We start from the raw sequence: 8255 nt of genomic DNA, 5'->3' as shown, positions 1-8255 counted from the left end.
TGAATGAGTGGAAGCCCAAAATCTCTGTAAATGTTTATGAAAATTAATAAAATATAATTATAGAAAAAAAACCAACAAAGTACAGGAGATGAAACTTCATCACCTTTACTCCCACGAAGCACTCTGGTTGTACATTTTCCAAGCTATATCTGTTTGTTCTTTTGGCAGTCTGTGGGTTATTCAGCACTCTTCTCCACACTACAGATTAAAGTTAGTAATTTTGCAGCTTTCAGATGCATAACAAGTGACTAAACGACCATGGCTTGAATCAGAGACATCTTAGTCCTCAAAGTGACATCATTGCTCCTCAATAATTTTGAAAGGTCCCTAATTGCAGACTTTCTCAGTGAAATGCATCTCCTGATCTCCTGACTGATGGTACTGAATAGGAGATAAACATCTGAACTCAAGTCACTCTAGGAAGTGGAATTGTGTTCTCCACCACTATACGCTGATGTCTTTCATACACTTTTTCTCAATATCTGATACACAACTACTATTTAAAAGAGCTAAGGACACATGTTAGCCAATTTAAAAAACATTTTCCCAGAGACTTTTGAGCTACTTTGATCAATGATCTTGTTTTGTATGTGAACATAAAACAGTGGGTTCTTATGAGATGGGTCTTGTGATCAAGTGAATAATCCTGTATTTTACTATATATTGTCATCAGCTTTTAAGTAACCTCAGAGAACCTCTGCCTGGAATAGCTTTTGTAGTTAATGAATGAAAGAGTGCAGGCATCATAATCCTAGTTAGAAGAAAGTTTAAAGTCCCAGAAGTCAGGGGCCTAGGGTTTAATTTCTGCTTTATAAGTGGTCATTTGACTTTAGGCAACTTAAAAAAAAAATAAAATTTGTTACTATTTATACCATCATTCATTTTTATACAATTATTCATATACAGTGTTTCATTCTTGTACATCAAATTTTATACAACCATTTCTGAACTTTTAAATTTTATTATTTTTGTGTGCGTGTACCGTCAAATCAGATCTGACTGGTACAGGAGGAGATTGCACCTCCTTCCCCGGCAGAGCATCTGGTGGATTCGAACCATGCACCTCTGGGATTGTAGTTGCAGCTTCTTGCCACTAGGCCACCAGAGCTTCCCTATTTCTGAACTTTTTTAATTCAAGGAGAGCCGTTTTCCTCTCCTTTAAAGTGAGTAGTAAGGAGTTTTGACCTAGATCACCTTGAAGATTCCCTCAGTTCTAGTCTAATGCTCTATGATTTTAAAACCTCTAAAGCCTTATAAAACCTTTAAAGCTCTCTAAAGAGAGCTCCTGTGGCCTACTGATAAGAAGCTGTGCTGCCGTCCTGAAGACAGGCAGTTCGAGGCCACCAGCTGTTCCGTGGAGAAGCAACTAAACTGGCTTCTGGAAACCCACTGGAGGGCCAGCTCTAGGCAGTTCTGACTCCATGGTACACAACAACAACAACAACAACAATCATCTTATAATGATAATAAGCTTATAGTCATAATTAGATCCAAATGTAATGTATCAGGTTGTTTTTTGCATGCTGCAAATATATTTGGAGCATACAACATACATTCTTATTTTAAGCTTCTATTCTGAAATTCTTTTCTTCCTGTCTGTACTCTTTCTCCTAAAAAGTCTCTGTTCTTAGAAAAAGATCAAAATACGTAGAGAATAGAGACGGTTTTTCCAAATATTTTTAAAGTATTTAGCAAGCTAAGTGATAATTAATTGCAATTTAGCAAGGTAAAGATAATTAATAGCATAAGTAACATATCTAATTTTAAAAAACAAGCCATGAGTCAGCCCGTCTACTGGCTACTCCCTGGGATAAAATACATTATCACACCTTGTCCACGCAGACAAGTTATGTAATGCGTCAACAGAGAAGAATGACTTTGGACCTGCCCTCTGGAAAAGATGCCCTTACTCGGCGTTCTTTTCCTCATTCTAGAGCCATGTGTCTGAGCAGTTGGAAGCAGGCTGGAACAATTGAAAAACACAGAATTAGTGGGAGGTAAGGGAGATATTTCCAACAGCTGAAACAAAATGAACTTTTCTGCCGAGAAAAGCAGCTTAGTTACAACCCTCTGAGCGCAGACGTCAATCCATCCGCGAGCAGGACAAGTGTGGGTGATATACGGAAGGATATTTTAAAATCTGCTTGAGTTTGCCAATCTGGAGATTCGCCCAGGAAAGAGAGCCTCGGAAAAATCACGATAGAAACAAACAAATTTTATCATATGTATGCAGAACTTGAGAGCCACAGAAGCTCGTTGGATACAATCCTATTGCTCAGCAGATAAAGATTTCATCATTAATAATTACTGTGACAGATAGCTCTTTTAACTGTTTTTTTCTCTAATGTTTATTGCAATGATTAAATAAATATGTGGATTAGCTTCATACAATATAATGATGGAGAAAATACTTTCTGACATTTCCTTAGAAAGCTAAGCCTTGTATCTTGCTGAATTTTAAACATTTGAATTTTATTGGTAGTTTGAAACAAATATGCCTAGGATGTCAAATAGAACCAGTAGGGACATTTCCTTCATTTTGAATGCTCACATAAACCACACACAGAGAAAAACCAAACCAATGCTATGCTCTTTTATGATTTATTATGTTTAAGATACTGAATTATACAAAATATTTAAATGATGGTAAACAACAAGGCGCCTTTCCTGTAACACAAACAGAAAATCATTTACAGTTAAAGGATGTCAATGGATTGGGTAAAGCATCCTGTATAAAAAGACCATGAATGCTTGTCGGCTGTGTTTGTTACGGTCTTCCTCAGAAATTGGTTGAATAGTTATGACTTGTTCCAAATGAGATATTTTTTAATGAAAATGTTATCACATGTGCAGGCTCAACCACTTCTAGTGATAATTGTAACAGCTTTCAATAGGAGACACTGGGGTGTTAAAGAGAAGCATATGATTCTTGGTGTCAGTGCCAGAGAGTGATACAGTTAATGTGTTAAATCACTGCAAGTGATGACACCAGAGATTAGATTTCACAATGCAACTTAATTTGAAGGAGAAATTCCACAATGGAGCTAACAGTTCTCAATAGAGTTATAAAGAATGAAAATATGTCAAAAAGTTTTCAGATAACTCATTTTTTAATAAAAAAAACAACATTAGAATACAGCCATCATTTTCCTAGCCAATAGGATGACTTTGAGTTAATGAAAGTACTCCAGATGTAGTATAACTAATCATATTTATTTTTGCAAATATGCTTACCATTTAGCTACTGAGATGGACATTCTAATGGCTCATTTTTATTGAGGTGCTAAATTCGAGCATTTCAACTTACAGTGCTTTTATTTATTTAGAAGACAGATAGACATAATAGTTTGTTTTTCATTTAGTAACCATTGAGGAATTGAAATAGAATTAAATTCATCGCAACCAAAATATAGATAAAATTTTCCCCAAGTTTAATTGACATGAATTCTTCTGGAACATATTCTCTGTTCACTCACTTTAAAAGGTTTATCATTAACACAGTAAGCCAATATGTATAAATCAGTGTAACCAACAAATAACAATTATTAGTGCACACTGTATGTGAGGCTATTGTTTTAGATTGTGCATTGCCACATTGTACAATTGTGACCAGATGTAAAAAATTGGAAGAATCAACTTTTAAATTGATATTTAAGGAAAACAGTCACTGGTAAAATGCTAGAGAGTACCTTCTTGGCATTTTTATTTGACATCTATTAACTATCTCTAAACTTTGTTGTTTCTATTTTATTCTTTGTATGAGGATTTTAAACAAGTGACCTAGGATATAATTTGCTTTTGACGAAACCCTATTTTCACACTTTTCAAATAGTAATTATTTTGCTGGGTGAAAATATACTTCATCTGTTCCATAAAGGTAGATTGCACCTTGAGGGAACAACTCTACCCTAGTTTTATTTTGAGCGCCTTTCAAACTGAGGGGTTCATCTTTTGACACTATATACAACAACAAAGTAAGTTCTGTTATTCGTGGGGCTTTAAAAGGTATGCTGTTTCATAAGTAGATAGTCAGTCATGACTCTTAGTTTGGACGCTCCCCTGAAGCTGCCTATTTTGAGTGATCCTGATGATATCTGAAGTACTAGTAGCATGGCTTGCAGCATCCTAACAATGTGTAAACCACCACAAAATAGTTAACTGACTGGCAAAAGGTAAGGATAGCGAAACTTCATTTCATATTCGGTGTGCAAATTTGGCCCAGAAGAGTCAAACCTTGAAAAAAAGATATAATGATGAGCAAAGTACAGAGTCAGCAAAAGAGAGGTAGACATCAAGAGGGATTGTTAGGGCTTCTGTAACAGTGAGCTTGACCCAAGTGGAGCTCTAACTGATGATGACTCAGGAAGGGACGAGGTTCTTCCAATTTGTTGTTACTTTGAGTTGTGGTTCACTTACAGCACCTAACAACAACAACAACAACAAACAGCAATAATACAACAAGACTTGTAGAGAATATATGATTTAGTTTTTTAGGAATAATTGTATAACTAGTTGTACAATGACTGTTACTTAGCAACTGTCATCACCAAAGTTATCTGTGGGAACCTGGGACAAGGCTTGCTGTGGATACAACAGCCCTAGTACCTTGACTAGGCTTGTAACTGGTAGAGGCTCACTCAATAAAGAATTGTTCCGTTCTTGAATAAAGCAAAGGCTTATAGTTAATGGATGGGAGAGGAAACCAAGCCAAGTTATTGACTCCGTAGTCAGTATTCTAGGGACTATTTTTAAGTGAATCTACAGGTGACAGAGTAAGAATAAAATAATTCTCAGGAAAAAAAAGCAATAAAATAATCCACAACTGAATTTATGAGTTAATTAAAAATTACTATGAATACATTATCTTTTTTGTACTGATAAGCTTGATCGATTAACTTGATCTGCTCTTGTGATAGGAAATTATGTGAAATCTTAGGAAGATGTCTTTAAGATACTGATTCTACCATTATGCCGCATTATCAAGGTTTTAGAGAGTTCATGGCTAAGGCCGCTGATTCAATTCGCAGAAGGAAAAAAAATCCATTTTCTAAGGAACCCTTATTTTTCCACATTTTGCATGTCTGACTCTATTTAAAAATACTGTCTTTAGGAAGAAAACGTTCTGAACCAAATGTGAGCAGAAATTAGCCTTTCCAATAGCAAACCCTGGCTCATCAATTGACCATTCATCCACTGCTTTTTGTACGTGTGTTGTTGTTTAAATATATGGTGAAAAAGAATCATATTAAATGTTCTTTTCACTTCCTTTGAATAGCAATTAAATGATGTTCTTTTTTCATGAGATGGACATCAGTGTCTCCATTGGAGAGATAATAAAGAGAGACAAAGAGGGTATTCACAATTTGTTCTGGTCAAAAATTAAGCACTTGATCTTTGTTTCAGGAGAAAGAATTGAGGTAGTTGTTGTTGTTGTTGTTATGTGCCATCGAGCTGCCTGCAACTCATAGTGACCCTATGTACAACAGCCCTAAACCCTGTTCTATCCTGTGCCAATCTCACTGTCTCTGACACACCTACCCCCAATATCCCAGTCACTGAATCAATTCATCTTATCGAGGGTCTTCCTCTCCTGTGCTGTCCTTCCACTCTCCCAAGTATGATGTCTCTCTTCAAGGACTGGTCCCTCCTAGTCCAAAGTATGTCCGACAGAGCTTCAGAATCCGTGCCTTCAAAGAACAGCCTGGTCTAACCCTCTCCAGGACAAACATGTTCATTTTCTTAAAAGTACATGGCATATTCACCACTCTTCTCCAACACCACAGCTCAAAGGCATCAATTCTCCTTCTATCATCCCTAGTCATTGTCCAGCTCTCTTGCACATAGCAAGTGATTTCAAACACCATGGCCTGTATCGGGTGCACCTTAGTCTCTAGAGTGACACTGTTGCTCTTCAGTACTTTAGAGAGGTCCCTAACAGCAGAATTTCCATCACAATACATCTTTTAATTTCTTTGCTGCTGGTGCCAAGCGTGTTGATTGTGGAACCAAGCAAACTAAAGCTGTGAACAATCTCAATCTCTTCACCATCTATCATGATGCTGCCAAGTGGCCCAGTGGTAAGAATCTTTGTTTACTTGATGTTGAGCTTCAATCCATATTGAAGGCTGCAATCCTTGACTTTCTGAAGTAAGCACTTCAAGTCCTCAGTTTCAGCAAGCAGAGTTGTGTCTTCAGCATAACACAGGTTGTTGATGAGTCTTCTTCCAATCTTGATGCTACATTTCTCCTCATAAAGCCAAGCCTCCCAGATAATCTGTTCTGCAGATAGATTGAACAGGTATGGAGATAGGACACATTCCTGAGATTATTGAAAATTTTTTCAGAAATGCATAAGCAGCGTCATAAACGCATTCTTTGGATAATATTCAACCATTAAAAAGTAAAATAAAGACTTTGTAGTATTTACCCAAAAATAATTCAAAAATGAAAAAGATATGTTGCTTTTGAAAACATTACACATAGAATATGGAAAACATTGAATAATATTATATAACTAATTCTTATGTGTACTGTATTGAGTTAAATAGAGGTACTCAAAAGGTAAATCTGTGTAATAACCACAAGTATTTTTGAATAGGACCTTATTTTTTCAGTAGGTAAATGAGTAATGTGGACAATGTATAGGGAAGACTAGAGAATAAAGGGTATCTTTGAAATATAAAACACCTTGGACTATCAAAAGAACAAACAAATTTGTCTTGGATGAAGAGCATTCAAAGTGTTTTATAAAAGCAAGGATAGAAAACTGTTTCTCATATAGTTTGGGCATATTTTTTAAGATATTGGTAATACAATGTATTAAGTAATAAACCTTATCTGAATTGGTACAGTAACTGAACTTGATATCACTTCACTAGAATGAAAAGTTTGGGAAAATATAAATGGCAATTGGAAGGAATGAGAAATAATAGCAATAATAGTAAAGAAATTAATAAATGAGGTAGTTGGGTAAATATAGCATTATGTTAATACCTCAAGTGAGTGTCAGCACAGGGCAATATTCTCTCAGTTAAATTTTATTAGAGGCCTGTACAATGAAAGCATAACAAATTAACTAGTATACATTTAGTGGGTGGAGCAAGAAGGGGGAAGGATCCTGGTGAAAAGACAGCGCCAGGATTGGAAGGTCCACTGGTGATTAATTTTATAAAACATGATGCATGAGAATTATTGCATGAACACAGTATGAATGGTGTGAAACAAAATGTATATGAACTTTGAAAGCTAAACAATATAAAAAGAAACCAGAAAAACAAACAAACCTCTATGTGTTCATCTTAATACACTTGAAGTATGTTGAATGTCCTATGTAACTTTAAAATATGTGACAGAAATTAATATCCTATCTTCAAAGCTTTTCAAGCTATATGTGGAACAGATCATCTGGAAGGCTTGGCTCTTTGAGGAGAAATATGGCATCAGGATTGGAGGAGGACTTACCAACAATCTCCATTATGCAGATGACCAGATCACACAACCTTATTTGCTGAAACTGAGGAGGACCTGAAGCGCTTGCTGCAGAAGGTCAATCTTAAATATGGATTGAAGCTCAACATCAAGAAAACAAAATTCTCACCGCTGGGGCAATTGGCAGGGTCATGATAGATGGTGAAGAGACTGAGACTGTTAACAGCTTCAGTTTGCTCAGCTCCACAATCAACACTTTTGGTACCAGATGCCAGGAAATCAAAAGACAAATTTCATTGGGAAGGTCTGCTATCAAGGACCGTTCTAGAGTACTGAAAAACAGCAATAGGCAAAGGTGTGCCTGATCGAGGCCATGGTCTTCACAATTACTTGCTATGCACTAGAGAGCTGGACAGTGATATATATATCTCCATAAGCACACTGATGTATCTGATGGATATGATATGATATGATATGATATGATATGATATGATATGATTGATATGATATGATATATGATATGATATAAAGAAGGCTTAAGCACCTGTAACTAACTTGCGTATAATTACACTTCTTTAAGTTTCATCTGAACGATCACATAGACTACAGTGCCATAATGTAACATTTTCTTGAATATTTTACCTCTATATTTGGTTGGACATAGGGTTTTCAGAGGCCTGCTATTTCAGAAGTGGATGGCCAATCCTTCTTCCTAGTCTGTCTTAATCTGAATGTTTAGGAGTATCTGACAGACAACAGATCCAGCCTAGAGAGGGTTAAACCAGGCTACTCCTTGGAGGCAAGGATTCTGGGGCTTCGTCTGACAT

This window comes from Elephantulus edwardii, unplaced genomic scaffold (genome assembly GCF_000299155.1).
Source record: "Elephantulus edwardii isolate Elephantulus edwardi_28Jun2011 unplaced genomic scaffold, EleEdw1.0 scaffold00088, whole genome shotgun sequence".
Taxonomy (NCBI): domain Eukaryota; kingdom Metazoa; phylum Chordata; class Mammalia; order Macroscelidea; family Macroscelididae; genus Elephantulus; species Elephantulus edwardii.
Note: the sequence above shows the minus strand (reverse complement) of the source record.